This window comes from Psammomys obesus, unplaced genomic scaffold (genome assembly GCF_907164565.1).
Source record: "Psammomys obesus unplaced genomic scaffold, mPsaObe1.curated_primary_1811, whole genome shotgun sequence".
NCBI classification, from domain to species: Eukaryota; Metazoa; Chordata; class Mammalia; order Rodentia; family Muridae; genus Psammomys; species Psammomys obesus.
This window is the reverse complement of record NW_026596039.1, coordinates 16,791,470-16,802,513: the sequence shown is the minus strand read 5'-3', so window position 1 is coordinate 16,802,513 and position 11,044 is coordinate 16,791,470.

Below are 11,044 nucleotides of genomic sequence, written 5' to 3'. Positions count from 1 at the left end.
GAAAGAAAGAAAAGAAAAGAGTGTTTTTAAGAGCACAGGAATCACACAAACAAAATTTCATGAGCATTCAGACCATGGCTGAGAGATTATGGAAGAGCAAATTGAAGATGACAATGTTCCTGTGAATGTCTGGGAAAAAAAAATGGTTTCGGGATTAAAAATTCTGTTCAAGTGACTAATTGGAAAAATATATACAAATCTGTCGCCTCATGATTTGTGAAATTTGGAGTTCCATGCCAAATTCTTAAATTGTTTGCGTTTATGTATGTGTGCATGTTTCGTGAGTGCTTCTAAATGCCTTACAGCACAGCTTTGCTACTGTGGGGTGTACAGAGAAGAGCCATCTGTGTTAGTGAGAGCTGGAACAGTAGAATATATTTTGTGTGGTGATATTTACCTGAGGCTTAAGTATTCATAGCAACCGATAACAGCAGATTTTTTTTAATCCTGATGAGGTAGCTTTAATGAGTAAACATATTTGACATAATTAGCAACACTCATATGCAGCTGGTCATTCATTCAGCTTCAATAAACAACTGCAAAAAGTTTTCTTACCGAGCCTGGTAGTTCTGACCTGTAACCCCAGCTCCTCAGGAGGCTGAGGCAGGAGATGAAAAGTTTGAGGCCTATCTTAACTACATAGACAGTTTGGGGCTGGCCTGCACATTTACTAGATTCTTTCTCAAAAGAATATTAAAAGAAAAAGGTTTAATTTCTCATAAAACAGAGAGAGAGAAAGAGAAAGAAAAAGAATATTTCATACTGGAAGAAGGCACTAGACTTATCACCAGTATACCTCCAAATTAGTGTGTTTTAACCATTTAGCTTTTGACACTTTCCCCTCCACACGGGCACTAACTTGACTCTCTGCTGCAGCTGGCCTTTAGTTAAGCACGACCTTAATACGCTGCTGGGCGTATTCCAGGGAAGCTCATAAATGTTCAAGGCAAGCCAAGAGTTGAATTCCTGTCTTAACCCCGTCCCTCCCTACATGCGACTGTAAGGCTAAAGAACAGACCTCTAGCACCGCAGCATTGCCATTCTATGTAGTCATCTGGAGCTTTTCATAAATGCAAGTTTTTTGTGGTTGTTTGAGACAGCGTCTCATTCCACGAATCCTAAAATCATGGAAATCGTCCTGCTTCAGCCTCATGAATATGTTACCATACTCCACTCGGTATGCAGTATTTGAAAGTGGAAAAAGAAAAGCTTCCAGTTATATTTTTGGCTGACCATTACCTATTTTTAGTTTATGTGGGAAATTATGATTTGACCAGTTGAATTTAGATATGCTTAACTTTATTAAAATTTATTAATTTTTAAATAATTTATTAATAACTTATTTAATAATTAATCGATAATTTATTAATTGTTACTATTTGCTCCAGAGCTGAAGGCCATACCTGGAAACTAGAGGTATTATGAAGCTTCAGTACTGTGACAGGCCAAAATGCAGGCATTCTTTTCCCCAAAACATGAATAAATTCCATCACAGTTTTATTACTATAAAATGTATTTTATTAGCTGGGCATGATGGCACACACCCTTAACCCCAGAACATGGAAGGCAGAGGCAGGGAGATCTCTGAGAGTTCAAGGCCAGCCTGGTCTACAAAGAGTTCCAGAACAAACAGGGCTACACAGAGAAACCCTGTATTTAAAAAAAAAAAAAAGATTGTATTTTATTGTAAATAGAGTTATAAGTTATGATAGTGAAAACTCTATCATTATTTCCTGGCTACTAACATTTCATTTTGTGATCATTACTGAAAATACTTTTGTATTTTCTAAAATTATTATAATTAAAAATAAAAGTATTTTCAAAATACTTTTGGATATTCTATAGAGGTATCTATAGAATATCCTTCTGAATATCAGATACTCTGAGTATCTGGTCCCAGAGGATCACCAAATGAGTAGTAGTTTTCAAGTGAGCTTTCCTATGTATTTCTGTTTGGAAGTTTTCATGTGCTTCATGGGCCAACTGTTTCATTGGCTACACAGCTCATAAGTCAAAGTGGAATATCAATTAATACATATTTGAAAAACAAGTGATTCAGAACTCAATTCTGGTACACGGTCCTTAGGCTATGTTAAACATAGCAAAGACAGCTCCTTATTTTTATTGACAGACTTCTGTGCTGGGTAGTTTTATGTCAACCTGACATAAGCTAGAGTTATCTGAAAGGGATATCTGAAAGGGAACCTCACTGAGAAAATGCCTCCATTAAATCTGGTTGTAAGGCATTTTTCTTAATTAGTGGTTGACAGGGGAGGGCCCAGCCCACGATGGGTGGTGCCAGCCCTGATCCTGGGTTCTGTAAGAAAGCAGGCTGAGCAAGCCATGGGAAACAAGCCAGCAAGCAGCACTCCTCCATGGCCTCTGCATCAGCTCCTGCCTCCAGGTTCCTGCCCTGCTTGAGTTCCTGCCCTGGCTACCTTAGGGATAGATTGTCATCTGGAAGTGTAAGCTAAAATGAACTTTTTCTTCCCCAAGTTGCTTTGGTTTTGGTGTTCATCACAGTGACAGTAACCCTAACTAGGACAACTTGTAATAATTGTTGACATTTATCAACTGCTTATAGTTGATGATGAGTCTATAAGCTCTGTTTGTATTGATTTTTCATAACGACTCTTTTGGAAATGTGCAGTTACCATTAATCTTATTTATAATGGAGACAGAGGGAGTAGCTAACTTGCTCCTGATCATGTAGTCTGTATGGAGTCTGGATTTAGACCTAGGCAGTCTGATTCAGAGGTCTGAAGTTCAGCCCTCTTGCCTCGCTGCCGCAAGTGTGCCCAGAGCTGTGCCCAAGTAAATCTGAGCCTTGTGATGCAGCTGGAAAAGCATTCTGTGTCCCATGGTCCCAGCTCTTAAGCCATTCTGCCATCTTCATTCACTACAGCAATGGGGATTGACTTAGAGAAAACTTAACTCACTCAAGGTATTTTCTAACCCTTTCTAGTGTTAGAGATATTATTATGTTTATTTTGTTTAAAGAAGAGAAAAAAATGATTTTGTTAACTTATCAGACTTAAAAAGTGAGCCAGAAAAATAAAGTACTAATATGGTCAAGCTTGAAAGTAGGTAAGTTTTTTATAAACATACGGTTATTAAATCTATTGTGTTCTTATTTGTATGACTATGAAAAGGTCCAGAACTGTTACGCATTCCAATGTTTGCATAGGATACTTTTATATAATTTTAGGTAGTTTTGAGCCACTGTTGTGATGTTTCAGTTCCATATAGAATAAATGCCTTGGGGGAAAATGAACTTTACAAATAGAGGGTAGGCAGATCATATTTTCTGATGAACACTTCCACCATATTGAAATGATAATCCATATTAGGCTTCTATAATAATGCTTGTGAAATTTTTTTCATATGGGAGACAATACAAAGAGTAATTTCATAATTAAAAAGTGAATCTCTTTGGGCTGTGGTGATGGCCTAGTTGGTAGAAAACCCTGCTGGGTTAGCGTGGGAACTTGAATTTGGATCACTGGAACCCATATAAAAAGCTGTCAGTGGCAGCATGGAGTGAAACTCCATGCTGTCAGTGGCAGCATGGAGTGAAACTCCAGGGTTTGCTGGGGTACGCGGAGAAAAGCAGTCACTGACTAGCCCATCAGCCTAGGCCGACTGAGATTCAGATGCACCGAGAGACCCTGCCTCAAAGAGTGACTGTGGAGAGTGATCAGAGAAGACACGTGACATCAAGCTCTGGCTTTCTGTGCACGTGGTCATGCATCCCCCTGCAAAAATACCTGTCATACTCCCAAAACTAGATGGGCTCTTCAACCAAACCTGGCCTGTATGTTTCAAAGGGTTCCTTCTATTCAGTAATTTTTAAATGAAATTTGATTTTTCTATTACTCTAACATCTAACCTTGTGTTTGGAAATAAGAACAAATAGGTGTCTGGGAACTTCACTTGTTTAGATCTTATATTTTTTTTTTTAGATATGCTCGTGTGTATGGATGTTTGGCTTACATGTATGGATGTGCGCCATATGTGTGCCTTGTGCCTACAGTGGTAAGAATGCATCGAATCACCCAGAACTGGAGTTGCGGATAGTTTGTGAACCACTGTATGGGTGCTGGGAACTGAGCTCAGGTCCTCTGCGAGATTAACAAGAGCTTTTAACTTTGAGTCATCTCTCCAGCCCTTCCTAGGACTTTAAAATCACATATCTGAGACATAAGGGTTAACTAACTATATCAACCAAGGGAAGTTTCTCTTCCTAATTCTCTTCCTAAGTCCCTTGAGCTCACTGAAAATTCATATGAAATTTATAAGTATCATACATTCCTCTTTTCATGTAGTGCTAAACTAATTCTTTGTTTTGAATCTGTCCTTGATGGTAGCCGTGTTTAAAATCCTGTTTAAATTCCTATTTAAACAGAAACAGTGGAGGTGAGCCCCAGAAGAAGGCCCATCTGTCCTGTGCTATGCAGCCTAGAACAAGGAGAGGAATGAGGTCTACAAGTGTGGAGGTAAGTGATCTCATCTTAAAGTGGTTTCAGGGGAAACATCTGTGCATAGGCAGCTCATTGGCTGTAAGTTTAGGGATTTGTTGACTTAACAGACTATAAAGAGTCTTCTCTGTAACATGCAAAATCATGTAATTTTTCCATTGTTCAAGTCGTTTTCAATTCTAATACTTGAGAAGCCTGTTTTCCATTAAATGTTAGCCAGAAGAATAGCATATCAGAAATATCAAAGTACTGTGTGCCTGGTCTTTGTATTGTAAAAATAATATGAATGGAGTTAAGAGTTTGGAATGGATGAGTCTGGAAGAAGTCTGTGCTGTCATGATTAGAACCCTGAGGGCTGGTGGTGGTGAGGTGGTCAGAGCAGCCTTCACGTAGGTGAGATGCTCACACTGAGGAGTGCTGCCCTGCCTCTATGACCTGCAGGGGAAACTTGGGTGAGAAAAATTAAAAGACTGTGGAATTAAGAAGACTTTCAGATCAGAATTGGATGCTTTGGGAAACTGCAGAATTCTTTTTTCTCGAGAAGGTCTTCTAAGTTGTGATCATCTGCCAGCAACTCCCTATTTGCCCATGTATGTACCTGTCCCAAAGCTCCCTGACCCCCCAGTGCTGTCAGCCCTTGCTCAACAAGCCGGAGGTGAACCATGTCTGCAGACATAGCTACATGTTTCTAAAAATAAAGCATGCAAACTTACGTTACTTGACTTTTATATTGTTGGAAACTGTAAAGTTTTAAGCAGAGAAAGCCTTGTTTTTTATTGTGTTTATTCCACTGGTCATGTGACTGTCACCAGTTTGTTTTATGGGTCATGTAATGTTCTCCAAGTACCTTTATGTTAACATTGACACTGAACTGTGGATTCTTCATGAATCGCCTCTGTCAAGAGTGGAGAGGATGACGTGAGGCAGAATTTAAAAATGGCACATTCAGGAAGGATTATTGAGAATAGTTCTGAGAGGTTTGAGGTACGACTTGAGGAAAACCACACTGTGGTAATCTAAAGATGGTTGGAAACAAGAAAAAGGCTATTTTCTACTTCTTTTAATTGAGTCAGAAAAAGCATAAAGGATAGTTAGGCTGGAAAAAGCACTTTGTGGCCTGAAGATGATTTTTTTTTATTTTATTTGTTTATTTTGAGACAAGGTCTTAGTCTATGGGCAAGGCTGAACTGAAATTCACAATGTAGCTCAAACTGGCCTTGAAATTAAAGCAGCCCTTCTGCCTCAGCCTCCAGAGGGCTGTGGTTACAGGCACACGCCATCACACCTGGGCCAGATTTTAGAGTGAAGTCTGAGAGAAGTGAAAAAGAGGGATGTGCTGGACCACGTATTTAATCCCGGGACAGAAAGGCTGAGGCAGAATGATTGTGACTTTATTACCAGCCTGGGCTATTGTCTTGGTTAGGTTTCATTGCTGTGAAGAGACAACATGACCACAGCAACTCTTGTAAAGGAAAACTCCTTAGGGGCTGGCTTACAGTTGAGAGGCTTAGTCCATTATCATCATGGCAGGAAGCATGGCAGCCTGCAGGCAGACATGGTGCTGGAGGAGGCTGAAAGCTCCACATCTTGATCCTCAGGCAGCAAGGAGAGGCTGGGTGCCACACTCCGCATACCTGGAGCATAGATGACCGATGAGCCAACCTCCACAACCGCACACCTCCTCCTAGTAGGCCACACCTTTCCAACAAGGCCACACCTCCTAATAGTGCCACTCCCTATGGCCAAGCATTCAAACACATGGGTCTATGGGGGCCGTTCCTGTTCAAACCACCACAGCTATAACAGAAAGACCCTGTTACAAAAACGAAGGAAAACAAGCAAACAACAACAGAAAAGTAGAGAAGAAATTCATGTGAGATCAAAAGTTTGTCTTCAAAGAAATGGACTTTCTAGTAGATACAGGTGAGGGTCAAACAAGTCAGGAAGATGATGGGGAAGTTGGAGAATTTAGCTGCATTAGTTACCTTTCTGTTGTTGCGATAAAACACCATGAGCAAGGCAACATGCAGAAGGAAGAGTTTGTTTAGGTGTACGGTGCTGGCACGTCAGAGTCCATGATGGTGGAGCAAAGGGAATGTGGCCAGCAAAGCCAGCTGAGAGCTCACATCTTGAACAGCAAACAGAAGCAGAGAGGGCGAACTTGAAATGGCTTGAGTCTTTAAGACTTTAAAGCCTGCTCCCAGTAACACACTTCTGAAAACAGCTTTCTAAACCTCCCAAACATTGCCGTCAACTGGGGACCGAGTGTCCAAGTCCCCAAGATTGTGCGGGACATCTCATTCACTTGAAAGTGAAAGTCACAAATCAAAAGAAGCTTAAGCAGGTTTGAAAATGCAATAAAAGTGTAATAGCAAATGAATAAACTGTAATTAATACATAAAATTAAAAATTTAATTAAAAAAAGTCATAGCATTTGAGAGGAGAGAAACTTCATTGGAGGATAAAGACATCTGTTAAAATAATTGATGTGTAATCTGTGTCTATCAGTGTAGTCTGGCTTGAATGAGGTTTTGTTTTGTTTTGTTTCACTTTGTATTTCAAAATGTGAGTCTAAAGAATCATAAAACAATTGAAACCCCCCCAAAAAAAATAATTGTGAGGAAAGAAAAAGAATCATCAGTTGGTTCTGTATACTGAGAAGACTGGTAACTGCTCAGGCCTGAGAAGGGCGTATACACATGAAGTCATGTGACTTTCTGTCAGTACATTCAGAGAGGGAAGGGACTTGTTGCATGGGGAAGGCCTATTTACTATTCTGAAGACCCGTGGTATGGCAAACCTTGTATACTACCAAGCCCACCCTCTGTCTAACACTGTCTAACCCTGTCACGGGATTCATTTTGTCCCATGCCACCCTCATTTCAGGGATGATGCTAACACGCATGCCCTATGTGTTGACTATAAGCTAAGTCTCTAGACCTCAGAGACACAGACCTCTAGAGAGACCAGGGTGGGGGACACCCCTGCGGGTATGGTAGGCTTTGGGAGAACTGCAGTCCCTCTGTCCTTAACATCATCGTATGGAACCATAGCATTTCGTAGGAAACCTGAAAAACTCAGGATTTAGTCCTGCCGGTAGAGAGTAGAGTTTGTTATCACCATGAGGTTGTAGTTTAAGAACATGTAAATTGCATGGAAGCCAGCCTGGACACTGATTCTTGATGGGTTTAATTGGGAGAATTTGTGTTACACTTTTTAGAATAAAGTTAATCATTATAACATCATTTTTATGTTGCTTAAAATGCAGCCATACACAATTTGGTTTTGTCTGGATTGTGGCCTTATTCCCCAGGCACTTTACAAGTACAAATTCACTTTGTGCTTATGTGTTCCTTTGCAGTAGATGAGGTTAAGTTTTGTTTTGTTTTGTTTTTAATCTGGAATGCTTTGGGTCAGAAGTGTTTCAGATTTTGGAGGGGTTTTTTTTTTTCTCTCTCTCAAATATTTGCGTAGAATTTACTGGTGAAATATCTCTAATCTAAAACTGTGATCTGTTCTGAGCTCTGACACCCGAGATTTGAACACTGACGTGATGATGCCAACCTCATTGTTTTTGCAGCATTTAGGGTTTCAGACTAAAGACCCCGCCTGTCCACTTCTCTCCGTCCCTGTATAATGAGGGAATGGGTCACAGCGCTTTGTTGCCCAGCGTTACACACTTATGGTGGGCTGGAGCAGTTTCTAGAACTAACCTTCTTGCTTCCTGAACACATGCTCTGAATGCCGTGTACCTACGCTACACAGTTTTTTATATATATCAAAAGTGTGAGTTGAGGGTTGCTTGGGAACCATCCCCCTTCGAATGGCTGATTTTAGTATGTTTTCGGTGGCACAATCTACAGGAAGGAAGGTAGCTTTTGTGAGTTGCTAAATGGAAAGAAAATTGTTTTATTCATTTCATAAACATTTTAAAAGAACTTATGTCAATATATTCGGGGGTGGGAGAGGCTTGGGGCTTGGGGAAGGCCAGCTCTTACTATTCAGAAGGACACGCGGTATGGCAAACATTGTACACCACAAAGCCTACCCTCTGTCTAACACTGTAGAAAACCTGTCGCAGAGAGGATTCATTTCATCCCATGCACCTAATATGTAAATGCCAGGGGTCAAACGTATTGATTCTTGAGAGATAAAACTTGCATGGGCTGACGTATTGCTTGTAGTCAGTGGACCTAGATGAGAAACAAAATTAGAATCCAGATGTGGCTTTGGTAGACGATAGGGATGGTGAGTATATTTTTCCTGTTACCATATCATTTATCCCAAAAGGATTTCATCAATAATAGCTGCTATTGACATGTGCTATTATTCTTTGGCTTATAAATAGCTTCCACCCCTGAGCCCTAAAATCAGGCCTCTGCTGCCATAGAAACAGTTGTTAATAAACATGAGCATTTTTGAGCTCCAGATCTGAAGGAAGGAAAGGCTGCAAGGCAGAAATCCTGAAGGACCATCGTCCCAGGCATGGTTACTAGATGTGATTGGTCCTTGTGAGTGGGGATCAGTCTCTATATGAAATATATTAAATTTATTTCCAAAACTCTGCACCAGGTGCTCTCCCTACTTTAGCAAATGTCTGAATTGTTTTGCCAAAGATTGGTTTCTTAAAACCTTTGACTTATTTTTAGTGAATTCCCATGCTTACTGAAAAACCAAAGTCAAACAAACCAAATCGCCAAACCCAGCAAACAAATAGGAGCCAGAACTTGGTAAAAACCAGTTTGACTTATTTAACTTTGGTCAGACTTTAGAGAAGGGAAGGCCGTGTTCTCTGTCTTGCCTTTAGCAGCGTCCCAATGTACAGCCGAGACGACACAATGGCTTGGAAATATACAGAATCTTTTCCTGGTGTTTCTGTCGCTGTATTTGGGTCCCTGTGGGCGCTTGTAGTCTCATTAGTAAAGGAATTTAAGAACAGACTCACACGAAAGCACAAGGATAATTTTATTAGAGTTTAAAACTGCAGGGCAGGCAAACAGTAAAGCCGCTCCCTGGAAAGAAAAAGCCATGTCACTTAGACTGGCATGGAGGTCAGACTGGGGGCTGGCAAGCAGCCACAGGGCAGGGAGGGGAGTTTTAGAGAAAGGGAAAGGATGTCCAAATTACGGGGCAGGGTGAGTCCGAAATGTTAAGGAAAACACGCTCAGGAAAGAGAAGAAAGGTAAAATTATGAGTGGGAGATGTACGACACGGCATCTTCAAGGTCTAATGCTATGAGCCAGAAGATTTTGGAGAGCATCTGCCCCAAGAAGGTATAAGAATTTGGAATTATGGGTTAGATCAGGACTAAAGCCTCATTTGTGCTCCTCAGGTCAGGCCAATCAGTGGGATCCATCTGCCGTCTTTACTGCCAAGAAAAGGTTGTTGCATCAAGAGTTACATGGGCGCGGGTACCTAGAAGACAGGGATTTGTCAATTTGAAGCTGTGAGCTTCGCATGCCCCCAGCCTTCAGTAACTGGGAGCTTCAGGGAGGCTGCTGGGCCCCTCAATGATAGTTGTAAAGGGAGTGTCTGGGGATGGAAGTAGCTCAGACAGCAGGGGAACATTTTGGGTGATGCTCCAGTAGACTCTAACGAGGGCCCTTTGGCTCCAGAGAGCTCCAGACTATCCAGGACGGAGGACCAGGTGTTAGGAATGACACCACAGCATCTGGAGTTTCAAAAAGCCTGAAGAGGCAGCTCTGAAATTTAGACATGGTATCTCTACCCTGGAAGGAATCAGGGCAGCATGGTAGGACCAGACAAAAATGAGTAGAAAAATGTTTGCCTGCCCTACAGGTCAAGAGGGGAGGACCGTGGGATGGCTGGCGCTTCTGGTGAAGAGAACTGGGCATTGGGAGATCTAACCACAGAAAGTGGAAAAGTTGCTTCTTGTTAGTAAGTATCGTAATCAAGTTCATCTCCACGGAGACAGAAAAAAATCCAAGCCTCATCGCCTCAGTGCCCCATCAGTCCTCTTCAATACAGTCTTTCGTAGTTTAGGTAAAGTCATGGACATTTGGCATTTTTCAGGTTTAACCTGATCATGATGGCCTTGGCTGGAGCTCATACATCCAGCATGTAGAAGAGGGGACTATTTGCTCCCAGTGAGCCCCCATTTTGCAGATTAGACATAAGCTTAGAGGAAGCTTCTAGTCTGAAAGCTTTAGGCACTCATGGCTGAAATGTGCAGCCTGACCACAGGATATAGAAGAATCGTGACCAGAAGCTGGTTTAGTCCTTTGACTGAACTGTTTAGCCACGAGGTGGCACTCTAGGATTTCCTGAGCTGGAGGAGAAGACTGCAGCCCCGTGCTAAGATAGCCTGTCATATTTAACCTTTCCATCCTGCAGTTTGGCTTTTCTGGCTCTTGAAGTCTCCTCTTGGGTATTTAAAAAAAAAAAAAAGTGAAGCCTGTGTCAAATAAAGTGGGAAGAGAAGTCTGAGTCCCTGGTATAGTATTTGAAGCTGTTGTCTGCTCTCTGGAGAAACTGGCTTATAAAATGTACAGCCAGGATGGCATAGCCTTCCTGTCTACTGGGGTCTACACTGGTACACTTGAACA